Genomic DNA, 10,204 nt, shown 5'->3' on the forward strand with positions numbered 1-10,204 from the left:
CACACACACACACACACACACACACACACACACACACACACACACTAAGTGTCTATGCTGGATGGGGTTTCTGTTAAGCTTTTTTTCCACTGGCAGTGTAAAGAATCGCAGAGGAGCTTTTGTACTTTTGGAAATCCACCTGATAATGTTGGTAGCTGGCTCCTTGCCTGAGCTGGTTGGATTTAAAAGAGGAAAGAAAAATAAGAAAATAGAAAAAAAACAACTCCCAGCCCAGCCCAGTGTTGCACTCTTTACACACAACCAACACAGTGGCCCAGATTTTCTACAATCCCCCAGTGAATCAACTCCTGTGTTTGGAGCCTTTAGAAGTGTTTGGAGCCAATGTCATTTTCAATGGGGAACCCTCAGAGTTGAAGAGTGCAACGCAGGTAGGAATAACAATGCTGGCAACACAATAATGGCACCAGCATGGTGCCAAGTTTTCTGGGTTCACAGATAGGCCTTTACTCCATCTGCTTCCCTCTTCAATGTTCCACATGAGACTGATTGAGCCATTTCGTATTGCTAAGCTGCGTGAAGAGTGCTACTTCTATAATGAAAGAATACTGCTAAATCAAGGCTTGACAAATCTACTTTCTCCATGTCCCCATATTGAGTGTTGGCGGATTAGGCGCTAATTTTAGTGCTACTTATCTCTTCAGCTGCTTTTAAGAATTAGTTCCAAATAACAAAAAAGTGTAAAAATTGTGAAGGCATTTTGGGGGTTGGGAGGGAAGTTGGTGGGAGCTGGCTTTTGTCAGGGAAGCAAGGCTGTGAAAAAGAGATTGTCTAGTGGCAGTGAGGGCCTGTGAATAAGAGTTCAAATTTACATACAAATCTGCAGAAGAAACAGTGTTTGCGGCAGTTGAGCAGAGGGCGATTGTTTAACGAAACTCTTTGAGGAATTTTTCATTCGCCATCGCTTCGACCGCAAGTCTCTCAAGTGGATTCATGAGCTCACAAAGCCTTTTCAAACAACCCAGACAATGCAAAATCTAACACCACTTTTTTCCCCTCTTTGTCTCTCTCTCTCGTTCAGTTTTCCAATAACTGGAAGTCAGAAGTAAGTTTATCTAGTCTAAACAAAATCACTTTTCTGGACTCACTCTAATGTCACAAACACTCTGACAGTTTAGACCTCTACGGTTCACATGCATTTGGCTACTGTGACACGACTATCGATACCAACTGGAGGCAGTTGCATTTATAACAATGGAGGTTACAGCGTTGGTGTGCATTCAGCACTTTTGAATAGCCGTCAGCTTATTGATTCTCCTTCAAGGTCGGCATCAATTGCTCTCTGCCTCGCCTTTTCTGTTTGTGACAGCAGAGGGCAAATCTGCGTTAAAAACTTGCTGTTGAGTTGGGAGGGAGAGACCCATAAAAAAAACACCGTGGCGATTTCCACTCTGATTTGCTTCTCTTGGACTGAAGCCCTTTTCGTTGCAGGCAGTGTTTGGGTGTGATTATGTAATCCATCAGGGTATTACCATAAAGGAGGTAGGGGAGGGCGGGGGGGGGGGGGGGGGGGGGGGGGGGGGGGGGGTGCCCAGGGGTTGGAAGGTAATAGTGGTGCTACTGATGATCATCGTCTAGCAACTGCCCAAGGGCAGGAATGTTTTGTGCGCCGACGTGTCCGACAGGTGGCTAGGAGACGCTAATTGATTAATGATCAGGGTGATATATGAGCCCCCGCAGCCAGCCTAACATAAAGGCTCAGAGCACCGGTGTCACCCTAAATCATTTCCAACCAGGCCAGTAAACCCAAAACAGTTCCCTCATTAGCATATGAAAGACCAATTGGGAGGGGGACTGTCCCTTCCTAGCCTTTTGTAGGCCGCCTATTGTCAACACACTGAGTCTGAATTAACAGGCTAGCATTTTATGCCCGATGAATAATGACAACAAAGATGGTTTTATAATAAGGGTCACTCAGCACTAATGAATGATTAACATCACCGCAATCTAAGCCTTTGATATTATTTGGATTTCTGTCTGTGCATGGCTTGGACAAAAGCAACACTCACCTAGATAGTTGTACGTAGAAGAACTACTGTCTCCTGCACTGTATGAGATGTACATTTCTGTTATTCTAGTGCGGAGCATAACATATTGATGGGAATATCAAAATTGAATGGATGTGTTTTCACCATGTGGTATAGTAACTATAATTCCTTTCACCTAGAGGGGAGATAATTTACATTCTTTCTTTAAATGGGTGTTTTTGCTCTGTACATCATGGAGCAGACATGTTTTCCATTCAAGCAGTGTCAGATTCTCCTTGAATGATTGAACATTGGAGGAATTCACCTGCCCCCAGATGATCATATTTTGCACTTAGTGCTCCATAAAACACTGCCATTGTCAGTGTCTGTCTCTCTTTCTGTCTCTCTCTCTCTCTCTCTTCCTCTCTGACTCTCACTCTCCTCTCTTTTGGTCTCTTCCACTCTGACTCTCACTCTCTTATGGTTATTGGCCATTCCACAGGGGGCCTTGCGTGACCCTCTTTATTGTTTTGTTTGGATGACTCTGGAAGGACAATGGCAGTCTGGAGCCTTGGCCGGCACTCAGCGTGTGTGAATCTGCATCTTTCCATTGGGAGTGCTGTCCTCCGATGTCAAGAGAGGTTATGTGATCTATGTGTGACTGAAGGGGGTTTCCACCACTGAGAGTCAGCCCTTAGGAGAGGGGTTTATATTGTGTGTGTGTGTGTGTGTGTGTGTGTGTGTGTCGGTGCGTGCACGGCTGGTGGAATTTTATAGAACCATGCGAGTTAAAACAACACATAGTGTCTGTTTTAATGTGAGCTCATGACTCTCGCCGCAGGGCTGCCATTCCCAAGTATACTCGCACTTGGAGACTGCCGGTCGGACCCGCAATCAGTTTTTTACACATTTGTACTGAGTAGCAGTGTAGGGTGCTGCTGGCACAACGAATACATGAATGTCGCAAGGCTGATGAATGATTTTACTTGAGAGTTGGTCCGCCTCCCATCAAACCTTCTAACCATCTTCCTAAATCCGGGCAACCTAAATCATCGTCCTAGGTGCCGCCGCAAGGCCGTACATTGAAGATGGGGTGACCCCACTTGGTTATTGTGTCAGGCTCTCTGCTTGCTAAGACTGTGGTTCCTTCAGCAATCGAGGCCTTCTAGGTGGGGAAAATTGGGTTCCATTTTGAATTGATTTCAGCCATCCGCAAGGATAAAGATGTGATTACCACAGGCTACTTCTGTCCCCTTTCATCAGCGTATAGGCTGTAGCCTCACACTTGCATGCCCACACACACACACACACACACTTTAACATGCACACACCATACGTGCATTTGCATAAACTCTGTCCTCATTTCATCCTACTTGACATTTTTATCTAAATTAGGCCGCTCTTAGTCTAGTGGACCAGAACCACACCATTCACAAAGAAGAAGTGAGGACGTGTAATAAAACAGGAAGTGAAATGAGGATCATTGAGGGCACAGGGCAGCTGAATGTCAGGTTGGAATAGATACACCAGAGCCATGCATTGACCTGATCTGATGCAAAGCCCCAATTCACTTCTGAAATTATTATCATAGTATTAGTAAGATACATATTTTGAAACCCATTTAAAGGCTTAGCCATTATAAACAAATGCAGGTGCAATTGGCATTTATTATAACTGCAATAAAATGGATCAGAACATTTTTAAAATCAAGAAGTATCCATTGAATAAATATTGAGTCACTGGTGTAGTTTTCTAACCCACATTAATTCATTTTAGGCACACTATACTCAACAGCCATTCATGCCAGTGTAAGGAGGAGCAAGGCAACACACAATGTTAAATTTCTACTCACTGTTGTCTTTTAACTTTATTAAACAGATGTTACTTTGAGGCTGTTTGTTGTGATGTGACGTTGGATTATACAGTATATTATATTTGAAGATGTATTACTGTATATTTTGCCCTCAGAGCTAACACATGGCATTATAAGTGTCCACACCCTGTTGTGAATGGGCTTTGTGGTATTAGACAGTACAAATATTACATGACATTTGTAACGTATAGGCCTGTAATTAAGATAATTTTAGGATCTGCATAGGCAGTGATGTTGACTTTGCATCCTGTAAGTCTGGTCTTTCCTCTCCATCTTCGTCAAACAGGGTGAATGTGAGCTTATAGCCAGTGTACGTGAGCAACATTTGCTTGAAAAGAAACTGGAACAAAGCTCATCCATCCGGCCTTAACGCCTCATGTGAATTTGTAAACACGATTCCTAATTAACTTCGAGTTGAGGTTTGCACAGTAGGAAGCTGGAGTTGTGCGATGTGCAAGTCTTTGCAGCACTCTTTGTAGTAAGTATTAAGGCCGCGGCTATCGGTTATTTTAGTAATCAAGCCAAGCATTCTACCGATTATTCCATCAATTAATCGCATAAGAAATACTTTTGTTTTATTGAAAAGCAATAATATACAATAGTTTGGTCTAATTTTCGGCATAAACTAAATTTTTATTGCATTCATTGCTTACAATATCATCTCTCAAAAAAACTAAACATAATTAAGTGCATTTAAGTGCCATGTTACATTGTTTTTAAAGAAACATATTCTGAAATTCAATAACAACCTAAAGCATATATCAAACATACATAAACGTTACCTTAACTTGTGCGACTTAACTTTCAGAACTACACGTTTCAACCTGAGACTGATTCTTAAATAGGCCTATAAGTGTATATATAAGTTATACCTAACCTATTTTCATTTATATATTTTATTACAATGTCACACAGCTCTGTTAAACTTATGCTAGTATTTTGTTGATCAGCTGTTTCTCCGAAGGGATAGTCAACAAGTCGACTCTTTAGATCGAAGTGTGGTCCCCACTACGTATTATCTTGTCTTTGTTTTTGGTAGTTGTTGTGTTTGGGGTAGTTTCATCGTCCGTACGACTCTGTAATTTACTTTTGTCGGGTTCGCTTTGTGGAATAGATGATTAAGTTAGACTCAATGTTGAGATGCTGAAGCGTTGACGTCATGGTATCACTGTGGTAAGATAGCTCCATTGTGCAGTAGACACACTCTACATAGCTTTTTGTTTTAATTCCATTTGAACTGATTCCAAACTTTGGACACTTTCTGTTGTTTTTCCAGCCTGTCTCTTCTCCCCTCACTATTTACGCTCTCTTTCTTTATTTTGTAATCTCCGCCGTCAGTCTTCATGGCAGCGTCACCCCGGTGTGGGACAGTAATAATCATCCGTGCGGAAACACCGTGAGCATTGATTAAAGTTTTGCTTCGAGGCAAATCCTTTTGCATCGAGGATTTTTAGTAATCAAATTATTCGAGTTACTCGAGGAACCATTTCAGCCCTAATAAAAATGCATGCATTATTGTTGTAAGGCTGTCATATTCCTGCTTAAGCCGTTTGATTGTTTTCAAGAGCTTATGATAACAAATAAATGAGAAATTCATTTGCTGCTTGTAAAATGGCACCAAGGCCACTTGGGCCCTGGAGATGGGGGATTGTTTTTTGTAGTGGTATGATGGCCCTTCTGAAGAGCCACTGTTACTGGAACCATCAGGAAAGCTCTGTCCTGGTAGAACGTGATGCTTTCTTTGTTAACTGAAGTGTAGAAAAGTTCTTCCTCACTGTGACAAGTGCTTGGTGAAGTGAAATAAACCCAAACAGACCACAGTTTTAAAGGTTATTGGTTTCTCTTGAACATGCTTTTGGAAGACCCTGGCCTGGTCTACAGCTCTACCTTTACTGGGAGCTGGAGGGAGCCTGTAGACAGGATATGCTAAAAAGGGATAGTCTCTGTTCCCCCCCCCCCTAGAGAGACAGGATAAACTCACTGCATTTGACAAACCAAATTTGTATTCAAATATTATTGACCACGATTGTTCAGTTTGGCATTTCTGTTGAATGCACCAAATCCAACAAAGTGCCTTTTAACATTTGCAAACCACCATCCTGTAATTTTCATCCAGTTGTTTTGGATTAAAAACAATCCTGCACAACATTTTCCATATTTTCTGAAGTATAAAGAGTTGTTTATCGGATATCCTAAGTGCCATGTGACTTTTTCAATTTAGATCAGCAACCAGACATTGGTAAACACTTGTGATATTTTACCAGCATCCATAAACAAAATGGCATTGTTCACACGCTTTCTCCAAACCAGCGTTGCTAGATCCATATCTGCGACTTAGGCCTATGTCCTTTTATGAAGAAATGACATGCCACTTTAGATTTGTCTCTGTCTGGCAATGAAGGCGCCTCTGTGTCCCTATTTGTGCATCAGGCTAAGGGGATTTCTAGGCCGCCACCTGATTCACATTGCTGTAATTGAGTTGTGGCCATAAGCACTTCTGCGCTTTTCTAGGCCTCAGGTAATTTACACACCACAAAAGCACTGTTTTACTCCACTTTTCACATGATTTCTGGGACGCAAATGTAGTCAGTGAGAAAGTCCAATCTGTCGGAAAAGGGTGGGGAGATTAAAGGGAGTATGAGGGTGAAGGAAGGAAAAAGAGTGTAAGAGTTTTTGTGTTGTGGAGCAGTTCTGTGCCAGAGAGGCTACGGAGTCACCAAGTCTGCAGCACGTGGATAAGGACCACAAAGCTCATTGGTTTCAAATATCTTCCTCTCTCTTTCTTTATCTCTCCTCAGAGCTTAGGAGCTGCAATCGATTCAAGGGGAGATTTCCTTGGCCAAGGACAGGGAGATTGACGTTTTTGGGGTAAACCCGAATTTGTCGCTCCTGTCAACTCTGGGTAATTGGACTTCTGCACACTCCACACTTGTATCTGTGGGTACCAAACACCATCTTGCTCTCTACAACAATAGCGTTGTTCCTCGTCACGTGATGGCCATGTTGGTCACTGTTTAATGTACAGCACTAGTATTTTCAAAACCTGTGGAATCATTTTCCCAAACAGACTCTGTGCTGTTGTCTTGTGGCCTGTGTGCCGCCAGTGGTAGGATCAAGTCTAATCCTGGTTCTGTTGCATCACAATTGGAGCTGGAAGCAGGGAGATTTGCTCTGTCATATTCAAGCGACAAAGCCCAAACAAAAACAGCCATTCATCATTAGGAACTGGCGGGAAGATCTTGGACCATCACTCTGTGAATTTAGACTGATTTATTGGGTCTGATTCATCTTCTCTGTGTTTCCAAAACACTATGGCAGCAGAAAGAATAGTTATGTGCTATTTGTTTTATTCTGGCATTTCATTTTATGTTGTTTTGCCAACATGTTGCCACAATAATGACTGACAGGAAGGAGCTGAAAAGGTTGGTCATTTCCTCTCAGCCAATCATAGCAACAAGTCCCCGAGACTGTAGCCTAGTATTTACTGTCCTGTCCTATTAGGCTTTCTTCTGTCTGTTGTGTCCTGTTCTTTCTTATCCTGTCCCATGCTGGCCCTGGGGAAAGGGGATCTCTTCCCCCAGACAAACACCTTCCCACATGCCAACCACTAAGCAAAAGCAAATAGAATGGTATGTGTACAACGATGCCAGCCAATACCCAGAAAAAATCCAGACTCTGTGTACAAATTGCCTCCTTCGTTGAATGCCCACGCCAGAGAAACACATATTCACACCCACAGAGGACATCCATGTGTCGTAACTGGGGATGACAAGTGGTCTGGCAGACACTCTTCTGTTTGCCACCAGTTTGGCATGCTGCTAGCCTGATGGACAAGACTAAGGCTGGCATGTTGGTTTTATATGCCGGGCGCCTGGGAAGCTCACCTGGTAGAGTGGGCGCCCATATCTAGAGGATTATTCCTTGATGCAGCGGCCACTGGTTTGACTCCGACCTGCGGCTCTTTGCTGCATGTCATTCCCCCTCTCTCTCCCATTTTTATGTCTTCATCTGTTCTATGAAATTAAAATGAAAATCCCTTTGTCTTTTGTATATCCTCATCCTTTAGATCTTTTTCCCTGGGAATAGTCATCCCACTGTGTTGTTGCTTTTAGAAACTGGCAAAGGCAGCCACAAAATATGCAGAAAGTAAAATAGGTTAGTTTTTGATTCAGTTTGGCTCTCTTAATGGTTTAGAGGGCATAAAACCTTATTCACTGCATTTGTTCATGGTTAAACATCACTGTTTTTGGAAATCCTTGAATTATTCCATTAGCTGCTTTATTAAATCAGGTACATGCAGTTCTTGCATGCAGTCATTTCCCAGTTTCTCTCACCCTCTGAGTTAGCAGGTTTGGGGTTTTCTCCCCCCCCTTTTCCTGTCATAATTTAGATGCAGTCTCATTCGTGGGTTGGGAAGCGGCCCCGGCAGTTGATGTGGAACACATGCCTTTAATGATTCACACTCTGTGTGCGGTAGGTCGGTGGTGGCTGCTGAGCTCGCTGCCTCTCCCTCTGTCTAGTATGGTACTCCTGGGTTTTTTTCCCCAGTGGTGTGGGATTTGTTTTAAAATTCACTTAACAAATGGAAATTTCAGGGAAGTTAAAATGTGTTGTTTATGCACAGTTGTTCCCGTGTAATGGGACTTCTTATTCTCCCTCATAGACAGACAGAGAGACATAATCATCTCTCGACACCTTTGTTGTTTAGCCAGACTTGGTCCTTTTTGTCATGCCACAGTAGCTTGTGTACTCTTTCTTTTAGGTTTCCCCATGTTAGATTACAACTGCCTTCCTTGTGGCTGTGCCAGTTTCTTTGCAACTGTATCGGCTCTTTCATTGTGGTATACTTGAGTGTAGCGGTGTGATTGTGTTGCACACTGGGCCTTCTGATTAATCAATTCAATTTGTCAGATTTACACAAACCCCCCAAATTCCGGTTGAGTAAACTACTTCAAGCTCAGTTGGTATTTTGGGCTGCTGAGCTCATTTATTGTCAGGCATTTGAATAGCATGATATTGTGTGGCATCTCACTTCCTTGCTTTCATCAGAATAGCGGAAGTGTGCTGCAAGTCTTGATGCTCAATTGATTTAAGTTTTCGCTGGTGCGTGTGCACTTTGCCCACTGTTAAAAAATGGAGAAGTTTGACAGTATGAATCTCATTCAAACAAATGTAGCCATGGCCTTATCCCTGTGCATCCATCCAATCAGCCATTGGTTTACCGTTCATCGTGTGTGTAAATGGGGATTTTCTGGCTGTACAGTTAAAGAACGGTGAAATGTGCCAGCACAAGACAGGGAGCGGTCCCACAATCCAAGCTGACATACATGGCTTCCTGTTTTTGCTTTCACCCAGTTCCCTCAACCCCAGCCTACATCTTTCCATCCACGCTTCCATCTTTTGTTCTTCCCCTTTTTTTCTCTCTATCACTTCCTCTGTCTAGCCATCCTGGGTCCCACGCCCCTTTGTGTGTGGACCTCTCCTTCTCCCGCCTTCTCACACATACGCACATCTCTCTATCTCATACCACACACACTTAGTGGACATTGCACATGCATGGTATGAAGACAAACGGCCTATGTCCTTGACATGACTGCGATTGAGCGGCTCTATCCTTTTTGCAGAGACAAACTTGCGGGTGGCCAGAGCACTCAAGATAGAGAACACAGTAGCTGACCTTGCCTGACAGAAGGGCTGCTAATATGCAGTGGATACTCAAGAAATAGCATGCATATGCCAGGCTGAGGCATTGTATTAATGTGCAGAATGAATGTAGTCATTGTTTCACTGGTGGTGATGGATCAGATCTTTGTCGTATCTTTGGATTTGGATCGTATCTATGTTAAATCCAAGATGGCGCCACGTACAGTTGCCTCCATGTGTTGGTGCACATTTATTTGTCTTTTCATGACTCGAGGAAATGTTTGTGTGTGTCGTTGGAAGTCCGCATGCTTTGCAGTTTTGTATTAGTGGGAGAGTAATTTAGATTTAGCTCTTTTTCCCACAAGTACTTGACTCAATGCCCATTAAGTTGACCAATCCTGTGTTTACTGTGTTTTTATGCGGTGGTGTTCAGTTTTTACAATACCCATAATCCACAACATAACAAAGTGCCACTCGTAAAGTGTTGCTTTAATGAAACTATGCCTTTGTGCTGTTTTATGCTCTGTGTTTTGAGTAAATTGGTGTTAATCTGTTTGGGGGTCACAGATGTAGCTTTCTTTTAGAACTTGTTTTATAAAGTCTGATGCTCTCAGTGCTGGTTATGTAACAACAGAGTGAGGGCTTGAAGTATTGTGTGTGTGTGTGTGTGTGTGTGTGTGTGTGTGTGTGTGTGTGTGTGTGT

The 10,204-nt window shown here is 42.8% G+C and overlaps 1 protein-coding gene across 3 annotated transcripts in view; it reads left to right on the top strand.

The window, feature by feature from the left end:
* raraa (retinoic acid receptor, alpha a) overlaps positions 1–10,204 on the top strand; it is a gene marked incomplete at its 3' end in the record, with an annotated part of 146,366 nt that overhangs the window by 13,034 nt on the left and 123,128 nt on the right. Inside the window, 1 exon segment of one of the 3 annotated variants that reach the window (XM_032502165.1) lies at positions 6,741–6,760. 3 annotated transcript variants of the gene reach the window in all.

Source organism: Etheostoma spectabile, chromosome 21, assembly GCF_008692095.1.
Source record: "Etheostoma spectabile isolate EspeVRDwgs_2016 chromosome 21, UIUC_Espe_1.0, whole genome shotgun sequence".
Classification (NCBI taxonomy): Eukaryota; Metazoa; Chordata; class Actinopteri; order Perciformes; family Percidae; genus Etheostoma; species Etheostoma spectabile.